Source organism: Mus musculus, chromosome 7 (assembly GCF_000001635.26).
Source record: "Mus musculus strain C57BL/6J chromosome 7, GRCm38.p6 C57BL/6J".
In the NCBI taxonomy this organism is placed as follows: domain Eukaryota; kingdom Metazoa; phylum Chordata; class Mammalia; order Rodentia; family Muridae; genus Mus; species Mus musculus.
Genome location: NC_000073.6, coordinates 116,641,446 through 116,666,846, shown reverse-complemented (window position 1 = coordinate 116,666,846; position 25,401 = coordinate 116,641,446). Strand labels below are relative to the sequence as shown.

General features: G+C 44.0%; 1 long non-coding RNA gene across 1 annotated transcript; it reads right to left on the bottom strand.

The window, feature by feature from the left end:
• Positions 1–1,683: 1,683 nt before the first annotated feature.
• Gm46018 lies at positions 1,684–8,966 on the bottom strand. Its single transcript, XR_001778351.1, has 2 exons — positions 8,762–8,966; positions 1,684–1,837 (listed from the first exon to the last, which is right to left on the bottom strand). It is a non-coding gene; the product is annotated as a predicted gene, 46018 (long non-coding RNA).
• Positions 8,967–25,401: the final 16,435 nt, after the last annotated feature.

The window sequence follows — 25,401 nt, the reverse complement described above, 5'->3', positions numbered from 1 at the left end:
CTCAGTACAGGGGAACGCCAGGGCCAAGAAATGGGAGTGGGTGAGTGTGGGAGTGGGTGGGGGAGCACGTGGGGGACTTTTGGGATAGCATTGGAAGTGTAAATGAAATAAATATCTAATAAAAAAAAAGAAAGGAGGTTTCCTGTGTGAGAAGGATCTGCAAGAGGTGGTCAGAAAGTAGGGTGGGGTGGGTAGCAGTAGAAGACAGATTACAACAAGGAACCTTCACATATGTGTTTGAAAAGGTCATAACAAAGCCCATTAGTGTGTATGCTGACTTTAAATTTAATTTTTAAATAAATAAAAGAACACCTAAAAAGAGGGAGGGAGGGAGGGAAGGAAGGAGAGAGGGGAGAATGGAGGGAGGGCCACCCAGACGGTTCAGTGGGCAAAGGTGCCTGCCTACTGGCAAGCCTGACCACCAAAGCTCGATTCCCAGAACCCACAAAGTAGAAGTAAAAAGGACCTCCCACAAGTTGTCCTCTGACCACCCCCCACATGTGGGCTGTGTCCCATGCATGCCCACAACATACACATTAATTAATCCATTGGTAGGTTGGTTGGTTAATTAATTAATTAATTGATTAAATTTTAATTCCTTTAAGTTAAATCATTTAATTAATTGGTTGATTAATTAAAACATAGAAGAAAAATATTATTTAGTGAGCTAGGAACATAAAGAATTTAGAAAGTCAGAAGCGCATCAGAGGAGAGAAGAAAGAGTCATACCAGTGATCGTATCTTTAGTGGGATAATAAGAGGAAGAAAAAGTGAGAAACAAGTTCAAGAGAAAACATCCAAATTGTGCAAAGCAGCAGTAGCTATGTGTAGGCTACCAGAACAAAAAGCCCAGGAGTACAAACACAACAGACGCCCTCGCACCTGCCGACACTTCCCGCTGGTCTTCAGCAGTGCTTAGGGTAACAGATCAAAACGAGGGTCCGGAGAGATGAGAAAGAGCCTCTCCTCCACTCATAAGCAGCAGTGTCTCTGCAAAGTGAGGTAGTGAGGCAGAGTAGGAGGACTGAGCTAAATCTACGCCGAAGGATAGGCCACCCAGCAGAGACGCCCCAAAACCTGCGTGCAGATGCTCCCAGAGCAAAATCTGGAGTAAGAGAAAAGCCGAGAAGGCCCCGCCCCTGTGTACACACTCCGGACGTCACAGAGCTGTTCCTTCAGAAGGACCAGAGCAGGGAATCAAGGCTGAGTAGATCTCAGTGGTCCAGAGAGCAAAGCGAATGGAGCTAAGAAACAAAAAGGTAGGAGTGTCCACCCAGGCCCAGATGCCCAGGCTCAGCCTTGAATTACAGGCAGTCTCTGGACTCCTAAATACTAAGATTCCAGAGCCTGCTGAATGGAAAGTTATGATCCCACCGTGAAAATATTTAAATCTGTTGGTAAACGGGACAAAAGTAAAGCTGTGACAATCCCAGCCAGAGCCGAAACAGCATTCAGGGGATTTGCTCCTACGAGAGTGTACAACAGTATGCGTTCTTCTACAGTAAATACAGCTTACAATCTCCAGCTGTTTTCCAAATTTTCATAATGCAATAAAGCATTAAAATACACATTAGTAGTTTCCTTAAAAGACAAAACAATAATAATAATAATAATAATAATAATAATAATAATAATAAGCCACAGTTAACGGAAAGCAACATATAGAAATAGACCCAGAAATAATTCAGACATTGGAATTATTTTTAAAACTTTGAAATGAATATGATAAATGTTGTATCAAATAGAGCTGATGGGGAGATTGTTCGGTGCAAGCAGGAAAGCCTGAGTTTAAATTCCGGAGCCCCCGTTAAATTCCAGTTTAAATGACATCTTGCACCTGTATCAGTAAAATGAAAAAATTAAGTGATCAGTTTATTAAGAAGACAGAATAATATAAATACAAATGCCCCTAATAACAGCACCCCCAAACTCATATAACAGAAAAGATAACGGCAAAAAAACCTACATTCCTTCCATATGCATATAAATCAGCAGAACAAAACATCTTCTGAGCCATAGAACAAGTTTATGGAATTTCAAATATGAAATCATTCAAATTAAAAAAAAAAAAACAGGGCTGGTGAGATGACTCAGAGGGTAAGAGCACCCGACTGTTCTTCTGAAGGTCCTGAGTTCAAATCCCAGCAACCACATGGTGGCTCACAACCATCCGTAAGGAGATCTGACGCCCTCTTCTGGAGTGTCTGAAGACAGCTACAGTGTACTTACATATAATAAATAAATAAATCTTTAAAAAACAAACAAACAAACCTGAAATTGTCAATAAGAAAATACACAGAAAAGTCTTCCACTTATTGGCAAGTAAGACACTTTAAATAAATAAATAACACCCAATCTTGCAGGTCAAAGAAGAAATGAGAAAGGAAATCTGAAAATATTTTTAAACAAAATGAAATATATTTAAATATGTGAGATAATTTCATGCCGTGTTTAGAGGGAAATTTAAAATTTGGCATATGTTGAAAAATATAAAACAGTCTTCTATCTTAAGGAGGCTGAAAAACAAGAGCAAAGCAAACTAACCAGTGCCCCGGAGCTCGTGTCTCTAGCTGCATATGTAGCAGAAGATGGCCTAGGCGGCCATCACTGGGAAGAGAGGCCCCATGGTATTGCAAACTTTATATGCCCCAGTACAGGGGAATGCCAGGGCCAAGAAGCAGGAGTGGGTGGGTAGGGGAGCAGGGCGGAGGGAGGGAACTTTTGGCATAGCATTTGAAATGTATATAAAGAAAATATCTAATAAAAAGAAAAGAAATTTATCCACTTTCTTTATGATTTCCAACTTAATAAAGTACAGGTTTTAAAAATGAAAAAAAATAAGAAAATACTTAAAAGCAAGTGGAGATATAAAATTTTCTCAATAAGCAAAAAGGGGTAGGGAAAACAAATTACCAATATTTAGAATGAAAATTAGATCATCACTACAGATCCTACAGATATGAAAAAGAGATGATAAATATGAAAACAGTAGCAGGCCAATGAGCTGAGGGGTTGTTTTAATTAAATAAAATCACAGATGACTAATATTGAAGACATAGAAAACAGATCAGTCCTAGCTATTAAAGAAATAAAATCCATAAAATCTTCCCACAATGAAAACTCCAGGCTTATGTCGTTCACTAGAAAGCTCAACAAGACATTTGAAGGAGAAGTAATAACAATTGCAATTCTAACAATTCAGAAAATTCGGGAGGACATGTTAGCACCAGTTTAATATATGAGGAACATGACCCCAGCACTAAATTGGTGGTGACATTACAGGTAAAAACAAAATAAGTCAATTTCTCATGAATATAGATACAAAAAATACTAGCTAACCAAGTCAATGACCTAACGAATAGACTAATAATACCACAACCAAGCAGGGTTTTCTTCCTAGCAAGGGAATCAGTCACTGTAACCTATCAGACTTGGGGAAGACCACTGATCATCCCAAGATGTTCAGATAAACAGCACTTGACAGAAATCAGTCTTTCAAAATAAAATACCCAGTGAAACTAAAAATCATTAGATCACAGGTCTCTAGTTACTGCTCTGACTCCCCACAGTCAAGACGCCTGCCCCACAGTCTCTCCCTCGAGGCCAGCTACAGAGAGCTGCTAAGACCTCACAATTCTGAGTCCCCTCTCTCTCCCACTGCAACGGCAACATAACCTTGAGTTATAATCTTCATTTGATCAGAAGTCTTGTGACTTCTAGCGTGGAAGCAAGTCATGTAATGTGGAACGTATAACACTGTCTGGAATCCTGTAGGAGCCAGAAATTCCCTTGTTTTATGCAGCCTCTCTTCCTTCAAGACCTCATCATGCTGCCTATGGTGGGATGCTAAGAGGGTCAGTCTCTTTGCCTTTGGGACTCCCACTCTGTAGCCACTGGCCCTAAAGCTCTCCCACCTCCAGGTCTCACTGTGGCTGCCTAAGACCATGTGCCACCTCTCCTGATGCTCTCCCAACTCAAGACCTCATCATGACTGTCTATACCTGAGTCTATCACACTCCTAATAAAGCTATTGTAACAGACATTTTCATCACAGTGAACCTTAAACATCTTTTATTATCTATAACTAATGAATAGGTGCATCTACTCTAGTGTTCCACAATGAGAAACCTACAGTTAAGGCTATAAAAATTGGCAAAACATTGAACAAGGCACAGACTCTCACTCCCACGCCTGCATGGTGTTCACTGCTAATCCAAGCCAGTACATAAGCAAAAAAAGAAATAAAAGGTGAAACAGAAGCAGACCTTACTCTTTACATAGATAAAATTTGCCTGAATCTCAGATGCAAGACAAGTGTCTGACTCTGGATCCAATCCATTTTGGGTAGATGATTTCCCAGTCATTTACGATATGAGTCCTTAAAGGATGCTAATAAAGGGAGAAAGGACTTGTCCAAAACTGGTTGTGAAGGACACTTTCCATTCTTTTAGAGGGGGCTGTGAACTAGGTCCTACATGGTTCTTAGGAAGGACCTTTGTGGAAATGGCAAAGATGTAATGCTTGCATCTACTACTTTCCCAGTATTGTGGCAGACACTATAATCCAAAGGAACTTGTGGAAGAAAAACTTATTTTGGCTTATGGTTCTAGGGGGGCTAAGTAAGAGTCCACCACAGCAGGGAGACATGGCAGAAAGCACCAGGTATATCAGCAGGACCAGGAGGCTGAGAGATCTCAAAACAGAGTGCAGGTTGAAAGTGGAGAGAGGCCATAAACTCCTAAAGCCCACCCCCCAGTGACATACTTCCTCCAGCCATCCTACACCACCTACCCATCCCCAAACAGCAGCAACCACTGTGAGTCTGTGAGGGACATTTCTCCTTTAAAGCACCTCCCAGAACATATGAAGTTTGACGTTTTACAAAGTTGCCTTTTCTGACATAGCTGGAAGTTTTGTGAAGCCCTCTCAACATGTGAGACAAGGTAACTCCTCCTGGAGGAGAAGTAGCTACTCTGGACATCTTGGGAGTTTTGCAGCACCCCTGGCTTACACATAACCCTTTAGAGGGGCAACCAAAGTTATCTCAAACACTGCTAAATGTCCCCCTTGGAAGATGGACATCAAAACTGCCTCCAGACGAAAGCCACTGGTTTAGGTAGTTAAATACCCTAAAGTCTGAGGTCTCATTTAAACCACTTCAGAAAAAGAGAACAGGACACAGACAACTGAAACATAGAAAATACTACCGAGGATCTGAGTGTTGAATACACAGGTATTTGTTACAATATTTTGTCTTACATACATTTGGAAGATTCATAATGATGATTAAAATAAATTGTAATGTGCAGAACACAAATGCTCATAATTGCATGTAAAATTATGTATACAAAAGCCACCCTGACAAATATATCCACAGGCCTATGGACAAGTTAGATTATAGTTCATGGCTGATTTCCTTCTCTGGTTTTTAAAAATAATCTATAATTATATGCTTTTAGATGGGAAAAAATTGACAAATCTAAGAGCCTTGGAATGTAATATTATTAATCATTTTTGATCTAATATTAGAAGAGACCCAGCAGTAAACACAGCAGGAAAGGAAAGTTGCAGTCTGTGTCCCTCTTTCATGGCCCACAAGGAAAACTTCCCAAGTCAGAAGAGCTGTGAACACCACACATCTGCAGAATGCCCCCCTCTGTTCTTCTCTGGCTGGTTAATTGAGAAACTTGTTAAACAAACATGCCTTCTGAGTTCACAGCAGATTAGAGGTCTTTATAAATAAAATCATAGCTAGGGATATGCCTCCCCCAGCTGGAGAATGAATTTCAGAATGGCAGGGGTGGGTACTGCATGCCAAGACATCGGAGTTAACTCGAACTCCTCCATACTCACGGATAACTAACGAGGACCCTCAAGCACCAAATCCCACTGAGCAGACAGAACTCGCTCTACCATGAAGCAGAGACTTCCCCAACAGAAATGTCCCACTACAGAAATCCCTCTGTCTCTCCATAGTATGCAGGAGGTTTTGCTGAGGTCATGCTTGGATGGGATACTGCCTGGTTTCCATGACAATGAGCGCAATAATATCCTTAGAAATTCTGTAGCAAAAACTCTTTCCTGAACTTATGCATTTATCTGTATCTCTGCTCAACCTGAGCACCTCCTATAATAAGTACAGTATTATCCCGTACTTAGTGCTACTAGAAACAAAAGTGGCTGTCCAAGAACAGCCTCCAGTTTGACAGGTTCTTAAAGTTCACCATGACAACTGACAGTGAACTCGCGCACATGTGTGTGTGTGTTGTGTCTGTCTGTGTCTGTGTATATGCACATGTGTGAATTGTGCATATGTGCATGTGTTCATCTGTGTCTGTGTATAAGTATATGTGTATGTGTCTATAAGTGTATGTGTGTATGAGTATGTATATTTGTGTACACATGTGTGTATATGTCTATCTGTGTATCTGTACATGTGTGGTGTGAATGTGTAAATGCACGTATGTATGTGTATGCTTGTATGTATCTGTGTATGTATGCAAAGTCATTCAAGCATTGTGTCTCTTTTTCATGCAAGGATAAAACTCTTCATCTGATTTCAAACTCATCCTGCAGGAGAATTCTAAGTTGTGGACCATCTTAGGGCCAGTTGGTCGGCAAGGAAAACCAGCCCTGATTTTACACTGTCAGACTGTGTTTACTCTTAAGGAGATTTGTTAGAAGAGAATCTAAAGAAGAACCTGATTTAAAGAGAATCTGAAATGCAATTGGTTTCAACAGTGAGACTGCAAGTCTCTTTTTGGACATGTATCTGTTATACCAAGTGATACACTGTATAAGGACGTTTTTCTTCTTTTAATTTTTTGAGATTATAATATAATTACATAATTTTCTTTCCTCCCTTTAGACCTTTCCATAAGCCTGTCTTTCCCTTTTTTGAAGTTCTTGGCCTCTTTTCTAATTGATTGATGTTATGTGCATATATGTGCATGTATATACATATATGTACATGTATATACATATGCCTACATTTGACCATTTACTCCTTCCCACCCTCTCTCATCTTCCTTACTCTTCCCTCCTTCTCAAATACTCCCCCTCCTGGTTTTGTCTTGTTTTGTTTTACTATTTTTCCAGTTTTAGTTTTATTGTGTGTATGTATGTGAATGTGTGTTGTGTGTAGGTGCACATGTGCCTACTTTCTCAGGAAAGCCAGGGGAGGACATCATTTGTTCTGCCATATCAGTCTCTGCTGTATTCCCATGAGACAGAATTTCTCCCTGAACCTAGAGATAGGCTGGTGGCCAAGGAGCCCTCTAGAGGCTCCACCCACACCCACACTGCAGAGCTAGGCTCACTGGCACACGAAGTTACACCTGGGCACTTTTATATAGATTCAAGATTTTTAATCAGGTCCTTATTCTTTCCCAGTGAGTGCTCCTATGCAAGGTCATCTTCTAAGAGCCTGTCCATTTTCATGTCATATGTAGAAATATGTATTATACATGGACTAGGTTCCACACTGAGAAAACATAAGTCACCTGTCTTTCTAGATAGAATGTTAACTGCCTAAAAGAGCAGGAAGCTGGACTGGGGCCACCCTGAGATGAGAAGACGATTGAGTGCCCAGAGGGAACTATCTATCACTCAGTATGCCCCATCATCCCTAGCCTGTCCTCAGCTCTCACCCAAAGCACGTGTGTCAAAAACAATGTTCAGAGCCTCCAGCATCAGCTAGGCTACTTCTTCCCTGCTGTGTGTCACTGAGCAACAAACTCAACCTCTCTGACTCAGTCTATCTGCTATAATGTGTGTAGAGGTGGTACATTTCAGAGAACCATAAGGCATAAAAGTGATATATCGTGAGAAACCAGGAACTAGGGCAGTAAGATAGCCTATCGGTGAGATATCTGACACCAACCCTGACAACCTGATTTGATTCCCAGGACCCACATGATAGAAGGAATAAACCAACCCTCAGTGTCCTCCGACCTTCATGTGTATGCCCGCATATACCCACATACACCACAAGTACATTGACCACACATGCTTGTGCATATCCATGCACATACCACTTCACACACATACTACATACCTACATACCTATGTGCACACACTACACATACATGTACACACACTACACATACATGTACACATACTACATATACACATGCATATATGTGTGTGCACATATACATACACATGCACACATACACACATCATGCATACACATGCACATGTGCACACACACAAATAAAAATAAAGGGGGAAGGGTTGGAGAGAGGGTTTAGCAGTTAAGAGCACTGATAGTTCTTCCAGAGGTCCTGAGTTCAATTCCCAGCAACCACATGGTGGCTCACAACCATCTGTAATGGGATTCAATGTCCTCTTCTGGTATGTCTGAAGACAGCTACAGTGTACTCAAATACATAAAACACACACAGCAAACTGTAAAGTAAAGTTGTTCACTTTTTAAAAAAATAAGCAGTGAAAAGAAACAGTAAGCATAGTGCCTGTCATACAGCAATGACAACAAATGTCCACTTCTCCGCATTAACAACACAGCACATATAACAATTCCATGTAGATCAGGCTGCTTCACTAAGAGTTACCATTGTCTTTGTCACCCTCGTGCAGAAGCTCCAGTTATATTCTGAGCATGCCTTATGTGCCAGGCATCATGACAACTCCCCTTTACATCCTCTCCTTGAGTGCCCCCCCCCCGGCAGCTTACAGGGCAAATATTATTATCTCTGCTTTACAGCTATGGATACTGAACTAAGAGACGTGAAGCACTTACCCATAGCCACACCACCATGAGTAGTAAAATCAAGACTCAACTCGGTCTCATTTTTCCTAAACTCCTATGTTCTCCTCCCAAGTCTGGCTTCCCCATTGCCTTCCCAGCCACACCATTGTCTCCAGGCTCATACCTCCCTAGGTTTATTAAGCCACCTCACATTCAGATATCTTTAATGACAAACCTTTCTAACCTAGATGGCAGTTTGTGCTGGCTGCTAAATCACCACCCCTGTAACATTCTGAGCTTTGAGCATTCTAGAATTTATGCCTCCATTTACTCATAAGCTCAACTGGTGGGATGGAATCCTGTGCACATGTTCACTCCTACACATGGTGACAGATGCATGACATTCTATTTGTCATAGAAAAAGACTAGAGATACCCCCCCAAAAGTCCATGAGAATAAACATGATTAACTAGGCGGAACACTGGCCTGAAATCCTATCCAGTTCAAGGGGCGTAAAGATCACAAGTCCAAGGTCAGTCTAGGGTACAGAGTGAGTTCAACTTTTATAAAGTCTTTAATAAAAGATAAATTAAATGTGGTATGTATACCTTGTATTTGTTTGCGTATACCTAATATTCTGCCAAATAAGAAATTAATAACCGGGGCTGGCGAGATGGCTCAGTGGTTAAGAGCGCCAACTGCTCTTCTGAAGGTCCGGAGTTCAAATCCCAGCAACCACATGGTGGCTCACAACCATCCGTAACGAAATCTGATGCCCTCTTCTGGAGTGTCTGAAGACAGCTACAGTGTACTTCATATAATAAATAAATAAATCTTTAAAAAAAAATTAATAACCATGGCTGCCAGAGAAGAGAGACCCCTAGAGGTCAGAAGGAGAATTGACATTGCATACTCTAGAATATTCTTAGTCTTCGCATATGAATAGTAAATGCTTTATCCAATGAAAAATAGGATCAAAAACGTATTCTAAGAATGTCAGTTTGGGCATCAAGAATCTCAGAAATTGGTTGGCCATTCCCCTAACTGAAATTTCTACATCAGCCTCTGCCGAGTCAGGGACAGTGTGGAAGAAGGGCAGAAAGAATGTAAGAGTCAGGATGGGGAGGCGGCTGTGAGGTGCTGTCTTCTGCATATGATGTGGCTACTGAACTCATGAACTCACAGAAACTGTAGACACCACTACCTGCAGGAGACCATCTCAGAACCAAGCCAGTCAACATTTCAGCAGATGAAGAGAGGGCTCAGAGATTCCACCTCTAGCTGAGGAGCTGCTGGGAGAGACTGAGTCATTTCCACCAAAACCCTGGCCACCCATATGGCATCCATGTACATCCAAGCAGCTAACCAGAATCAGCGGCTCAAGAAAAAACTAAGAGAGCACGGAAGTGGGTGGGTACACGTGAGAGGAGCGGAAGGGCTGGGTTAAAGGTAGATATGATCAAGAGTCACTGAATAGTGAATTAAAGAATTTCAACAATGAAACATACTTGGACAACTTATTTGACCTCTATTAATCTCAGTTTAACCATCAGCAAAATCTTCAAGCACAAAACACTATGATCTAGTGATGGCATCCAATAATGACAATCACCAACATTGTCACATCACTGTCATCATCACCATCACCAAGGCTATCATCATCATCATCATCACTATCACTACCATCACTATAATAATTACCATCACACCTACTTTAATTGGGGTTTTACTGCTGTGAACAGACACCATGACCAAGGCAACTCTTATAAAGGAAAACATTTAATTGGGGCTGACTTACAGGGTCAGAGGTTCAGTCCATTATCATCAAGGTGGGAACATGGCAGAGTCCAGGTAGGATTAGTGCAGGAGGGGCTGAGCGTTCTACATCTTCATCTGAAGGCTGCTAGGAGGAAGGTCTCAAAGCCCATGCCCACAGTGATATACTTTCTCCAACAAGGCCACACCACCACTCCCTGGGCCAAGTATATACAACCACCACATCAACATTACCTCCATCATCAACATTACATTATTGCCAACATTATCACCACTACTGACGTTACACCATTACCACCATTTCATTCTCACTGTTATAAACCTCATCAGTACCACCATTATCACTGTTACCATAACCACATCATCACCACCACCACCTCCATAACTATTATATCATCAGTATCACTACCATCATCACCACCATCACCATCATGACCACCATCACCACCACCATCATCATCACCATCATGACCACCATCACCACCACCATCATCATCACCATCATGACCACCATCACCACCACCATCATGACCACCATCATGGCCACCATCACCACCACCATCACCATCATGAGCACCATCACCATCATTATCATACAGGCATTTGTTAAGCCTGTACTAAGTGCCATCTTTTGCCAAACCCTTCACTTAGTAGAAAGAATTCATATCAGTGAGTAGTTTCAAGCAACCCTGTGAAAACAAAAACTTCTGTTACCTAAGTTGACAGATAGGCAAACTGAAGTTCAGAGTGGGACTGTAACTCACCCAAGGTCACACCACTAATAGGTTGCAAAACCTGAACCTTGACCTAGAGTTGCCTAGATCAAGGCCTGCTTTTGATGCTATGGCTTTGTCAGGACTTGTGGATTTCCTCATAGTGCTTCCTGCCCCTTTTCCAGGTCTCCATCCTTAATCTCCCTTCTGAGCAGTATGAGCCTCCACCAGGCCTGGCCCTAGCTCATTTCCAATCACCCTTTATCCACCATAGCTTTGGAAATGAACTGTTACTAATGGGTAGTCATATGTCAGCCTAATGAATGGGATGCAGACTCCCATTAAAATAATGAAATTAGCGAGTTTCGAATTTGGTTACATCGCATGGCACACAGCCTCGAGTCATTACCACCCTACTCTCTTTCCCTTGAATTAAACTCCATTTATTTATTTAAGGTCTTTGGCTGGGCCATCTCTATTAAGCTCATATCATCTGTTTGGGGGTGGATTTTTTTTCTTTTGGCTTGTTTGTTTAAATGATGATTGGGCTGTTCCCTTGATTAATAAAGTTGTAAACATAGACAGAAGCAACCTCTGAACCATGTGTGGAAACAAAGGCTCGAAGTCAAAGGATGGTTGGTTCTTCAGAGGTTTGGGTTGTGTTTATTGGGATGGGTTTTTTGTTCTTTTCTTTTCTTTTCTTTTCTTTTCTTTTTTCCAAAGGTTGAAAACAAGAGAAGGATCTTTGAGCTCAGGGAGGTCCAATTACGCTGACATTTCTGAGCAGGAATACAACTGAGATCCATTTTGCAGGAACCCACTGAACTAGCTAATCAGATTTCCTTGGATAATTTGTTCCAAAGGTCAGCCGCCCTCAAAAGTGCCAGAGCCTCATTACCGGGTGAAACTGGCTGCACATGGGCTTGGGACTTGGAAGTCAGCCTCCCGTAGCAAGTGGGGAATCTGGATTGTGTTAGCCCGCATTCTGCTGCGTGGGGCTAAGTCTCATCTGTCTGTTCGGCCTCCAGACAGAACCACTTGCTGAGAAAGCACCTGGATTCCGGAGCTCCGTCTCCGGGTGGGTCTTTCCCTTGTCCCAGGAACACTGGAGATGATGACTCATCTAAATAGGAATGTTTGTTTCTGAACCTCAAGAAACGATCTTGGTGCTGAGAAGAAAGTCAGCCAAAGCTACATAATACTCACCAAGCCCAGCTCTATCAAACCACAGATACCTACGTCCCAACCACGAAAGTGCTGGAACGCAGCGAGGGACCGCCTCAGCCTGTAGCATAAAGCAGCAGGAGAGTCAACTGAATGTGGAACCCTAGGTTGGAGCCTGGATTAAGAAAATATGACATCTGTAGAAAACCTAACATAATCCTGAACTAGAGTACTGTCTCAGTCGATAAAGCTATCGGTGCACAAGCTGGGGGAGGCATCAACCTAGTTTAACCCCTAGCATCCACTGGGAAAATATAGCCAAGCCCCAGACACCAGAACTAACTCATTCTCTCTCTCTCTCTCTCTCTCTCTCTCTCTCTCTCTCTCTCTCTCTCTCTCTCTCTCTCTCTCCCCTCCCCTCATCTCCCCTCATCTCCCCTCCCCTCATCTCCCCTCATCTCCTCTCCTCTCCTCTTTGCCTCCTCCAGCAGCAGCACAGGCTCCTGCTGCCGTGATGCTCCACCCAAGCATGGAGGCCAAGTGACTGTGGACTGAGCCCTTTGTAATTGTGAGCAAAATAAAAATTTTCCCCTATTAAAAAACAAACAAACAAACTCTATATTGGTTACAGTTCAGCAAAATTGTTTACTCTGAGGAAAAAAAAACATGTTTAGTAGTCCAAATCCAAACACCAGGTTCAGAGAAGAGACTGCATAATTCTATTTAATACTGAACTGTTTGGGAGCTGGAAAGATGGCTCTGCCTATGAATGAGCCTGGTGCTCATGCATTACAGGGCGGCCACTCTGACTGGGGTGAGATGGAATTACTTCCCCCCACCCGATGTTTATTCACTTTATATCCCAATCACACCCTCCTCCTCCCACTCCTCCCCTCACACAGTTCTTCCCCCCATCCCTCTCCCCTTCTCCTCTGAGAAGGGGGAGCCCCACCCCCCAGATATCAACCCACCCTGGCACATCAAGTCACTGCAGAACTGGGCACATCCTCTCTCACTGAGGTCTGACCAGGCAGTCCAGTTAGGGGAACAGGATCCACAGGCAGGCAACAGTCAAGGACAGCCCCATCCCTAACCCAGCTCCAGTTGTTAGAGGACCTGCATAAAGACCAAGCTGTACATCTGCTACATATTTGTAGGAGGGAGTGCAGGGGCCAGAGGCCTAGATTCAGCCCATGAATGCTCTATGGTTGGTTCCGTCTCTGGGAGCCTCCAAGGGTCCTGGTTATGTTGACTCTGTTGGTCCTCCCGTGGAGTCCCTATCCCTTCCAGGTTCCTCAGTCCTTCCCCCCAACTCTTCCACAAGACTCCCCAAGCTGTTGGTCTCTGCATGCTTCCATCAGCTGCTAGATGAAGCCTCTCAGAGGACAGTCATGCTAGACTCCTGTCTTCAAGCATAACAGAGTACCATTAACAGTGTCAGGGACTGGTGCTTGACTGTGCCTCCAGTTGAGCCAGTCATTGTTTGGCCATTCCCTCGGTCTCTGTTCTATCTTTGTCTCTGAAATGCTTGTAGGCAGAAAAAAGGGTCAAAGGATTTGTGGGTGGGTTGGTGCCCTAGTCCCTCCACTGGGAATCCTGCCTGGCTACAGGAAGGGGCCACTTCAGGTTCCATATCCTCCATTGCTGGGAGTCTTAGCTAGAGTCACCCCCATAGGCTCCCTGGGGCCTCTCTGTCCCATGTCTTTGGCACATCCTAGAGATTCCCTCCCCACCTGATTTCTGTTCACTCTCTCCTGCTGTCCCTATACCTGATCCTTCCCGAAACAGTCCCCTCCCCATTCCCTCTCCCACCCTGTTCCCTCCCTCCATCTGCCTCCAGTGTCTGTTTTATTTCCCCTTCTGAGTGAGATTCAAACATCCTCCCTTGGGCCCTCCTTGTTATTTAGCATCTTTGGGTCTGTGGATTAGAGTATGGGTATCCTGTACTTTATGGCTAATATAAGTGAGTATACACCATGCATGTCCTTTTGACTCTGTTACCTCATTCAAAATGATATTTTCTAGTTCCATCCATTTCCCTGCACATTTCATGATATCTTTGTGTTTCATCACTGAATAGTATTCCATTGTGTAAATGTACCACATTATTTTTATTATTTTTTTTACTTATTCACTTTACATCCTACTCATTGCCCCCTCATGGTCACCCCCCCTCCCACAGTCTTTCCCCCATACCCCTCTCCTTCTCTGAGCCAGTGAGGGCCCCCTGGGAATCCCCCTACCCTGGCACTTCAAGTCTCTGAAAGGCTAGGTGCTTCCTCTCCCAAAAGACAGCCCAGCCACAAGAACATATTCCACAGAGAGGCAACAACTTTTTGGGATAGCCCCCACTCCAGTTGTTCAGGACCCACAAGAAGACCAAGCTGCACATCTCCTATATGTACAGGGAAGCCTAGCTCCAGCCTGTGTGTGCTCTTTAGTTGGTGGTTCAGACTCTGAGAGCCCCAAGGGTCCAGGTTAGTTGACTCTGTTGGTCTTCCTGTGGAGTTCCCATCCCCTTAGGGGCTGCAATCCTTCCTTCTATTCTTCCATAAGAGTCCCCAATCTCCATCTACTGTTTGGCTGTGGGTCTCTGCATCTGTCTGAGTCGGTTGGTGGATGGAACCTCTCAGTTCAGCCATGTTAGACTCCTGTCTGCAAGCATAACAGAGTGTCATTAATAGTGTTAGGGATTGATGCTTGACCATAGGTTAGGTCTCAAGTTGGGTCAGGTATTGGTTGGCCATTCCCTCAGTCTCTGCTACATCCACAGTTCCTTCATATCTTGTAGACAGGATAAGCTTTGGGTTGAAAATTTTGTGGGTGAGTTGGTTTCCCTATCGCTCCATTGGAGTTCTTGCCTGGCCACAGGAGGTGGCCTCCTCAGGGTCCACATCACTAATGCTGAGTCACAAATAAGGACACCTCCACTGATTCTTGGGTGCCTCACCTATCCCAGGTCTCAGTCTCTTCCTGGAGATGCCCCCTCCCTCCCCATCCCCATCAGTTGCAGGTTTCCATTCACTCTGTGGGACCATCCCCCTATCCCTTCCCATCCCTCTCCCACCCAGTTCCCTCCCTCCATCTGCCTTCCAGGACCATCCCACTCCCTTTTCCAAGTGAGGCTCAACCATCCTGGCTTGTGCCCTCCCTCCTAAGTGTAGCATGAGCATCCCAGATTTTGTTGCTAATATCCACTTATAAGTGAATACACAGTGTGCGTGCGTGTTCTTTTGGGTCTGATACCTCACTCAAGACAATATTCTCAAGACCCATTCATTTACCCGCAAAATCTTGATGTCTTTGCTTTTCACGCCTGAATAGTATTCCATTGTGTAGATGTGCCACATTATTTTTTATCCATTCTTCAGTTGAGGGACGTCTGAGTTGTTTCCAGTTTCAGACTATTACAAATAAAGCTGCTATGAACATAGTGGAGCAAGTGTCCTTGTGACTTGTATTTCTCTGACAGCTAAGGTTGTTGAATGTGTTACACTTATTTGAATGTGTTATTTACTGTTATTTACTTATTTACTGTTATTTACTTATTTACTGTTTCTTGAGCTTCATCCCTTGAGAGCTATCTGTTTATTTCATTTGCCCATTTCATAATTGACTTATTTTCTTCTTGTTTTCGGGGGCGGGGGCATTGAGGGTGGTTTGATTTGGTTGTTTGTTGTTTTTGAATTATTTGTTTGTTTTTTGAGAGGGATTAAGTTTTGGGCTCATTATATATTCTAAACTCAGTCACTAATCAGATTTTCTTTGTGTAAAAAAAGGTCCAGATTTTCTGGATCTTTCATATAAATTGAGACAAGAAAACCATGACAAAGAAAGTGGCTGTCTCCGTGTTTGCTGAGGACTCCTGTTAACCTCCCACCCTGAGTTTATAATATAATAATGACAGCCACAAAGAAAATGCCATTAGCTGATCTCAGAGGTCTGTAAGACCTGTGGTCCTCACTCTCTGACCTTTCCTGTCCTCTGGAAAGAGATTTGCAGAATGGTCCACTGGGAGTCAGGCGTCACCCTGGACAATGGAGACCCTATGTCACCTCCTTCTTGGGGTCGACTTGAGAAACTTGCAGATGAGTGAGTGATAGTTAGACAAAAAAGGGGAGGGAGAAGAAGCTTCCAGTGAGGGGGCTCTGCTTAACAAGGCATCTAAATCACAGAGTTAGAGGCATGCAAAAAAGTGAACAAAATTGGGATGGAGGCATTAGGAAGGGCTACAGAGTGAACCCAAACGAACTTAACTTTAGTCCAAGGCAGTACGAAACCTTTCTTTTTAAAAGAATTTATTAATTATCTGAGAAATTCATACATTTTATTTTTATCATAGTCACCTACCCCCCAGCTCCTCCAGCTCCAGCCCACACACAAGCAGCTTAGTATCCTCATTTTTTAAAATTTTATTAAATTATTTTATTTATTTACATTCCAAATGTTGTCCCCCTTCCTGGTCCCCCTCCACAAGTTCTTCACCTTACCCAACCCCCCGTTGCCTCTAAGAGGGTGCTCCCCCACCCACCCACCCACCCCCAGTATCCTCCTTCCCTGGGGCATTAAGTCTCTACAGGATTAGGGGCACCCTCTCCCACTGAGGACAAACAAAGCAGTCCTCTGTTACCTATGTGCCAGGAGCCATGAACCAGCCCATGTATGCTCTTTAGTTGATGAATTAGCCTCTGGGAGCTCTGAGGGGTCCTGGTTAGTTGACACTGTTGGTCTTTCTATGGGGTTGACATCCCCTTCAGCTCCTTCAATCCTTCCCCCGACTCTTCTATAGGAGTCCCAACCTCAGTCCACTGATTGGCTATAAGTATCTACATCTGTCTCAGTCAGCTGCTAGTAGAGCCGCTCAGAGGACAGCCATGCTCGGCTCCTGTCTGCAAGCACAACATGGCATCAGTAATAGTGTTGGGCTTGATACCTGCGCATGGGATGGATCCCAATTTCGGCCAGTCTCTGGATGGCCTTTCCTTCAGTCTCTGCTCCATTTTTGTCCCTGCATTTCCTTTAGACAGGAACAATTCATGGTCAAAAATTTTGAAGAAAGGTGAGTGGCCCCATCCCTCGGGGGGGGGGGGTCATGTCTATCTACTAGAGGTGGTCTCAAAAGACATGCATGGCATATAATCACTGATGAGTGAATATTAGTCAAAAAGTACAGAATACCCATGATACAACTCACAGACAGTATAAAGTTTAAGAGGAAGGAAGGCCCAAGTGAGGATGCTTCAATCTCACTTAGAAGAGAAAAGAAAATAATCATAGGAGGCAGAAGGAGGAAGGGACCTGGGTGGAAGAGGAGAGAGTAAGGGAAAAAGGGCAGCATCAGGTATGGGGGAAGACAAGAGAGAATCCCAGAAGGCTGGGAGAATGAATGGAAATATGCAGCTGTGGGTGGTGGGGGCAGGGGGACACTCTAGAAAGTCCCAGAGACCTTAGATATGAGAGGCTCCCAGGACTCAATAGGGATGACCTTAGCTGAAATGCCCAATAGTATCCTCATTTAAAAAAGAAGAATCAAGATCAATGTGTGCTGCATGGGGAGCTTTAAGCAAGCATTTTAGAAAGATTCAATGGAGAGCAGTAAGTTGAGGGCTAAGCCACACACCTGGACACCATAATCCAGGACAGAGATGTAAATAGCCTTCACAGGGGCAGTGGGATGGAAGATTTCTCCCAGGATGCTATGAGGATGCTGTCAGAGACAAGACCATGACAGGCTACTGATCCCCTAAGGTTAAAGCTTCCACTTTCCTGTTGCAAGATTTCCCCTGCTAGCCTTACACTGCTTCCTCCAAGTCCCTGCCAAGGCTCATATCTTTGTCTTCAAGCCCCTGGCTCTGTGATACACTGCATCTTGACATTAACCTAAAGATTTCAGTTACTTACAAATACAACAAAGAATCATACATACTTAATAAGGTTAACATCGTCATCGTGATAGGATCGCTTTCTGCAGCTAGGCATCATGCTAGCCTTTAACTCTCAAAGGAAGATGCAGTTATCTCCATTTTGCTCATAGACAGCTGAGACTCCAGGTATTTAAAGAGCCTCAACATTCAACTTCTCGTGGGAGAAGGGGAGGATATGGACCCAAGGATGCTCAACTCTACCTTTCCTTCCTTTGGAACCACATGGTCAGTCTCACTTTAGATCTCTCTTTGCTCATTTTCCATGAGTCTTCCTCTTCTTTGGACTCCAACATGAGCCCATATTCTGGATCAGATTGAAATATCAACGACTACATACATTTTTATTTAAATGTCTCAACCTGAAAGAACATGGTTTCAAGTTTCTCTCCTAAGGGACTCAGTGGAACAAAGTTATTCTATTGTGTAAAATCAGATTAAAGAGTCTTGAAAAAATAGAGATAGGTATAAGGAAGTATGAATGGGTAAATGTACATTTGTGGGGGATGGATGGATGGATGGACAGACAGATGGATGTGGGGAGTGTGAATAAATGAATAAGATGCATGAATGTGTGTGGGGATGAGTCGATGGATGAGTGGGTGGGTTAATGAGTGGGTGAATGGCTGGGTGGGTGGGTGAATGCATGGATGGATGGATGGATGGATGGATGGATGGATGGATGGATAAGTGTGGTTGAGTGGATGGATGAGTGGGTAGGTGAGTAAATAGGATACATGGATTATGAAAGCAGTGGTAGATATGTGTATTGATGTGTCTGTCATTGAGTGTATACATGGATAGACAGATGGATAGATGGATGATATGTATTTACAAGTACGTAACATTTCTATACTTGATCTTGGCAAAGGGCAGAGAAATGATTTTTAAAAAAAGCATAAAGCATAAAAGCATAAAGGAACCACAGGTCAGATGGAAGCCTGGATCGTGGCTGCCATTCTTGAGAGAAAACAGAGTCCCTGGGTATACTGGCTGGTTTTATGTGTCAACTTGACACAGGCTGGGGTTATCACAGAGAAAGGAGCTTCAGTTGGGGAAGTGCCTCCATGAGATCCAACTGTGGAGTATTTTCTCAATAAGTGATCAAGGAGGAAAGGCCCCTTGTGGGTGGGACCATCTCTGGGCTGGTAGTCTTAGGTTCTATAAGAGAGCAGGCTGAGCAAGCCAGGAGAAGCAAGCCAGTAAAGAACATCCCTCCATGGCCTCTGCATCAGCTCCTGCTTTCTGACCTGCTTGAGTTCCAGTCCTGACTTCCTTCCAGCAGTATGGAAGTGTAAGCCAAATAAACCCTTTCCTCCCCAACTTACTTCTTGGTCATGATGTTTGTGCAGGAATAGAAACCCTGACTAAGACACTGGGGCAGGAGTGGAAGTGAAAACTACCCAATATTGCACAAAACTGCACCTTTTAAAGCTTGAGTCACAGGCAAATATCTACTTTTAAAACAAATAGTGACACAAAACTGTTATACAGATATACATATGGATGGGTGAAGGTACAGATGAATAAATCCTAAAACTAGTCAATTTTTAAATAAGTAAATAAGTTTTAAGTGTTAAAAAATTTATGGTTGCAATTGATCATCCTTTCAATCTTGGCAGCAACTTCTATTGGTCTGCCTGGGGATTTAATGCAACATGCAACCAACTTAGTGCATAATCAATTACAACATTTGGTTCTTCAAGTCAACCATGCCAATAACGCTGTTTTTCAAAACCAACTCGACGTCAAGGTTGGCTCCCAACAGGCCTCTCAAGGATCTCTCTACAGGAGCTCGTAGCGGGTCATGTGACATCCATCGAGAGCAGAGAAAAATAAATACCAACTTGCTCGCTTGTGTTTGGTTCTGTTTCTTACTCTTATACAGTTCAGGATTTCATACCTAGTGAAGCGGGGAGGAGAGAGGGAAAGAGGAAGGGAGGGAGGGAGAGAAGGAGGGGTAGGGAAGATGGGAGAGAGGGAGGAAGGGAGGGAGGGAAGGAAACAAGGACCACACTGGGCTGGGTCTTCCTACATCAGTTAACTTAATTGATAGAATCCTACGGACATGGCCCCCAAAGGTCAAACCAATGCAGACAGTCCCTCATAATCCTCCCACACTCCTCCCTGCTGAGTCTAGGCTGTGTCAGTTGACAGCTGAAGCTAACTATCCCAGTGGGAGTGGGGAGAACATGAACAAGGAAAGGGGAGTTGTAGAAAGGGGGTATTGACAGGGGTAGGAGGGAGTTAAGAGGGGTTGAGGTGAGAGTACGCCGAATGCATTATGTATATGTGTGAAATTCAATTTAGACAATTTTTTAAAAAGCAACTTCTTCTAGTTTCCTTTCTATTACTTTGTTGAAACACTCTGACCAGAAGTGACTTAGGGAAAGAAGGGGTTTGTTCAGCTTATACTTCTAGGTCACAGTCCATTATTAAGGGAAGCCAGGGCAGAAACTTCTAACAGAAGCTTAAAGCAGAACCCAGGGAGGAAAGGCAGGTGCTGGATCCCTGGACTCATACTAAGTTTGCTTTGTTTAAATAATCCAGGATGGACAGTCTGCCTAGGGATGGTGCTGCTCACAGTGTGCTGGACCCTCGTAAATTAATTAATAGTTAAGACAGTTCCTCACAGACATGCTAGATAATTCCTCAGGAGAGGCTATGTCAAGTTGACAAAGCTAACAGGACACATTTCTAGAAAGCAGTGGAGAAAATGAACTCTGGTCCATAATAGGTGTATCGATTTCCTTGGTGTTGATATGGGAATGAAGAGGGACACGCTAAAGCTTAGGTTGTCAAATTCAAAGGAGTTGTCGGGATTGCACATCCTGAGAGGTAAACTCCACTCACACCAAAGTGTAGGCTTCCCAGTGACAGTTGTTCTAAATGTTTTCTATTCTAATCCAATACGTAAAACACTATCCAGAAGGAGGCGGAAGCTACATGGGAATAACCACCACCTACAATAAGAACCACGCTGACTGCGTGGGGTGGGAGCTGGCTCCAGGTGAGCCATCCTCCGTTCTTTCCCCTAGGCTGAGATGATGTGGTGGAGCTATCAGAGGCACGAAAAATCACCCTTCTTTTGTTTAGATCTGTGAGGCACAAGCCACAGTTCTATTCCTTCGGGGACTGTTTGTAAATTACACATGTCTCATCAAACAAAATGAAAACAGAAACAAGTGTATTGACAGTGATGGCTCAATAGCGCCACCTTCTGGTGAGTCTTATCCCATTCCACAAGTGTTCATGGACCCCACCCTCTTGTTTATCTGAGTGCAGTCTGAGTCTGGACCAGACAGAGCGTCCTATAAGCTAGAACAATAACAGGAGGCATCTGTAAAGAGAGGGAAATTGGGGTGGCCCTGATACCCAAGCACCAAGGAGCATGAACTATAACAAGCATGCATGGTCCTTTTAGAACATGAGGCTGGAAAGCCAGGCTCAGCTGGTAAACCACTCTCCACAGCCACCACAGGTCTTTATGACAGAAGGTCATAGCATCCCAGTGCCCCCTCTGGACTGGCATCATGCTATAACACACTAACACACACACACACACACACACACACGTCCATTCATCCCTCCTGAGACAGCCATCACAGCCATCTTCACTTTGCAGATCAAAGCATTGAGGTTCCAAGAGGTCACACTGATTCTCAGAAGTGATGAAGTCAATAGAGGCTGGATTTGAACTAAAGCCTCAGAAGCCATACCATGCTCTCTCTGACTCTTCACAAGGATGTCAGAAACAAAACTCTGCTTCTGCTTGTGACAAAAAGTGACAGCCACATGTGACACTGAAATGCCTATGCAACCAGCAAACCATTCCACATACAGCAGAGGTCTCTCCAAAAGCTCTCCAGCCGTGTGCCCCTGCCCTACTGTTGCCTAGCTCTGTGATAAACTGCCATGACCAAAAGCATCATGGGAAGGAAAGGTCTTACTTGGCTTGTGGTCCTCATCACAATCCATCATGAGGGAAGTCTTCCAAGGGACTCAAGCAGGAACCTGGAGACAGGCGCTAAAGCAGAGACCATGGCAGAAGGCTGCTTACAGGCTTGCTCCTCCTGGCTTGCTCAGCCTGCTTTCTTTTACAACCCAGGAGCACCTGCCTAGGGTGGCAACGCCTACAGTGGGCTGGGCCTTCCCATGTCAATCATCAATCAAGAAAATGTCCCACAGACTTACCTATCTGATAAGAGACATCTTCTCAGTAGAGGTTCCCTCTTCCCAGATGACTCTAACTTGTGCCAATTTGACAAAAACTATCCAGGACAGTCCCTCTTGTTACCTGGCCAGCTGATTGTCACATATTTGAGTGACTGGACAATGGGTGTGATAAAAATGGGGGACCTTTATGGGTAACATTCTTCTCTTTTGTGTGTACACGTATGCATGTTCACAGGTGTATATGTATGTGCGGGTACACATGCATGTTTGTGCACGTGGAGGTCAGAGGTCAGCTTCAGTGTCGTTCCTCAGGACACAGTCCAGTTTGTTTTCAGAAACAGGGTCCCTCATTGACTCATCTAGTAGGCTAATCAGGCTGGCCAGAGAACCCCGGGAATCTGCCTGTTTCTGCCTCCCCAGTGCTGGGATTACAAGCGCGTGCACCACCAAACATTTTCCGTAGCATTGTACGTGGGTTCTGGAGATCAAATCAGGTCCTCCGGTTTTCATGACAAACACTTTACCAAATGAGCCATCTCCCCACAATGGTGGATCTTTTTACAAGTTAACTTGACTGGGCAAAGGCATGCCCAACTAACTGGAGAAAACACTGCGTCCTGTTATTTCTGGGTGACATACACCTTCCAATCAATGAACAGACCTAAGAAGCACAGCCGCTCAGTGTGGCTGGGAGGCCTCCCTTCAGCAACTGTAGGAAGAGAGTCAAAGCAGGGGAGGGGAGATTTGCTGCCTTCTCCAGCCCTTAGATACCAAAGCTTCTTCTGCCTCAGGACCTCAGCTTTCCCAGGTCTCTGTCCTGCCGGGGGCAGATTTCAGTATTTCTCAGTCTCAACAGTTACACAAGAATACACACACACATACACGCACATGCACACACATGCACGTAAATACATGCATGCACGTATATGTAAACACATGTGTATATATATGCATATGAACACATATATTATACATAAAACCTAAATACATTCAAATACATATGCTCCCATGCATGCACATATATACAAATGTACAAATACTGAAACATACACACACACTCAGGTATGTGCACATGCATGCATACACCTACACAAATACATACATGCATTTACACACATACACACACATTTATACATATGTAGACACATACATGTGCAACCTTTTTTTTATGTTCCTCTGAAGACAGTAAGTAAGTTTAGGAAGCCTGGAGTCCAAGCCCTAGCAGGAGTACTGAGCTACTCATTTGTGCAAAATTGATTTCTTAATCTTTTCCCTGAATGTGTGCCCTGTGCTGACAGTATTGGGGTGGACCCCTGTCTCCTACTGTTCAGCATGCAGCCTGCTTTCCTTTCTATCATTATCTGTTCTCAGGACCTTTGCACTGCCCGTTACATCTGCCTGGACGATCATTCCCTCAGATGTGTGTGAGGCTCATCTCCTTCAAGTCCTTGCACAAATGCCACCACCGTTATGAGACCAAGCCTTGCTACAGCCACCCCCACAGTGTGCCCCAAGTTGAAGCAACTGCCATCTTCTACAATGAGATGTAACCAATGTCTCGGGTCTATTGTCCGTTTTCTCTTACCAAAATGAAAGAAATAGTATTATCCAGATCCAGTGCTCCCTCCCAAACCTCTTTACCTCTGGGGTTTGAAAGGTTTTGTGGTGTTGGACAATGTTACCAAGAGCTGCAATCAATATCATCTGTGTGGTTTGTGGCTATATACTAAGTGTGTTCATTCATGTTCCATTGCTATAACAAAATACCTATGCCTGGGTAACTTATAAAGAATGTAGGCCATTCGGCTCACAACTCTGAGGCTCAGAGACCCAGGAGCATGGTACCAGCACCTGCTTAGCAACTCCTGCTGCTCACAGCAGACAAGGGTGTCTTGGGGTGAGACGTGTCTAGCTCAAGTTTCTCTTTGTCTTCCCATAAAGCCCCTTATCTCATCATGAGGGCCCACCCTAATGACCTCGTCTAACCACATTGCCATTAACAAATGAGCTTACAGGGTAGGCAAGCTTCTGTTGTGAGCCTGTAGGTACACACACCCACACCTCATGGTTTTGATATGAAATATCCCACAAAAGCTAGTGTGTCCATGGAAGAGTTTGTCCCTGCAGAGCTATGTTCAAAGATGATTGGAGCAGGCAAGCTCTGACCTACCTCATGAGTGGGCTGCTCCCACTGATGGATTACCAGTTTAATGGGCTATGTAACGGGAGGAAATAGGAGCTTTAGGGCATGGAATATACTTATGGGAAATAAATCAGTTGGGGGGTGAGCCCTTGAAGGCCATACTTTGCCTGTCTCTGTCTCTGCTTCCTGGCTGCTTCGAGGAAAATATGAGCGTAGAGCCATCCTCTGGAGCATGGTCAATCTGCTAGGGACCGTATCCCTGAAGAAAATTGACTGTCCCTCCCCTAGTAGGCACCAACTAGGGACAGGACTCCTGACTCCCTCGCCCACTAATCCTGGGATGTTGATTGGCCAGGTCTTGCGCAGGTGCCACAGCCACTGTGAGCTCAGGAGTGCAGTGGTCCTGTCAAATCCAGAAGATGAAATGTCCTCCCAATACTTGGCTCTTACAATCCTTCCACCCTTGTTTCCTGGTCCCTGAACCTTGGGTGGGAGGTAAATGTGTCTGTTTAGGGCTGAACATCCCACAGTCACTTTTCCACCCTTCTGACATTTGCAGATCTCTCAACTAAGCACTAAACTGCATCACTTTTAACTGCAGGCCACCACAGGTCACAGAGATGCAAGGAGAACACAGTGTGGCAAGGCTGAGAAGCAGAGAGGTGCCCGGACCCACTGCTAAGCTGACACTTTCCTGTAGTTGCAGTTATGGGTTGACTATAACATGCCCCTGTTGTGTTACATGTTATATGTTATAGCTTAGATTCCCTGGATGGCAGCACTATTTGAAGAACTTCT